The following is a 1,063-nucleotide window of genomic DNA, read 5'->3' as shown; positions in this document are numbered from 1 at the left end:
GAAGAAGTCAAAATATCATTATTTGCAGATGATATTATAGTATACATTAGTGACCCCAAAAATTCCACCAAAGAACTCCTAAACCTGATAAACAGCTTCAGTGCAGTAGCTCAATATAAAATTAACTCAAACAAATCAGTGGCCTTTCTCTACACAAAGGATAAACAGGATGAGAAGGAAATTACGGAAACAACACCCTTAGCAATAGTCATAGACAATATAAAATACCTTGGTGTGACTCTAAGGAAGTGAAAGATCTGTATGATAAGAACTTCAAGTCTCTGAAGAAAGAAATCAAAGAAGATCTCAGAAGATGGAAAGATTGCCCATGCTCATGGATTGGCAGGATCAACATTGTGAAAATGGCTATCTTGCCAAAAGCAATCTACAGATTCAATGCAATCCCTATCAAAATTCCTACTTAATTCTTCAAGGAGTTAGAAAGGGAAATTTGCAAATTCATCTGGAATAACAAAAAAACCTAGGATAGCAAAAACTATTCTCAATGATAAAAGAATTTCTGGGGAAATCACTATGCCTGACCTAAAACTGTACTACAGAGCAATTGTGATAAAAAACTGCATGTTACTGGTAGAGCAACAGACAGGTAGAACAATGGAATAGAATTGAAGACCCAGAAATGAACCTACACAGCTATGGCCACTTGGTATTTGACAAGGGAACTAAAACCATCCAGTGGAGATCCATTCTTTTGTTTGTTTGTTTGTTTGTTTGTTTTTATTTTGTTGTTGTTTTTTGAGAGATGGTTTCTCTGTGTAGCCCTGGCTGTCTAGGATCTCACTTTGTAGACCAGGCTGGCCTCGAACTCAGAAATCTGCCTGCCTCTGCCTCCAGAGTGCTGGGTTTAGAGGCATGCTCCATCATGCCAGGTTGATCCATTCTTATCTCCTTGTACTAAGGTCAAGTCTAAGTGGACCAAGGAACTCCACATAAAACAAGAGACACTGAAACTTATAGAGGAGAAAGTGGGGAAAAGCCTCAAAAATATAGGCACACAGGAAAAATTCCTGAATAGAACTGTAAAGGCTTGTGCTGTAAGATC

This window comes from Mus pahari, chromosome X, assembly GCF_900095145.1.
Source record: "Mus pahari chromosome X, PAHARI_EIJ_v1.1, whole genome shotgun sequence".
In the NCBI taxonomy this organism is placed as follows: Eukaryota; Metazoa; Chordata; class Mammalia; order Rodentia; family Muridae; genus Mus; species Mus pahari.
This window is presented reverse-complemented; position numbering follows the sequence as displayed.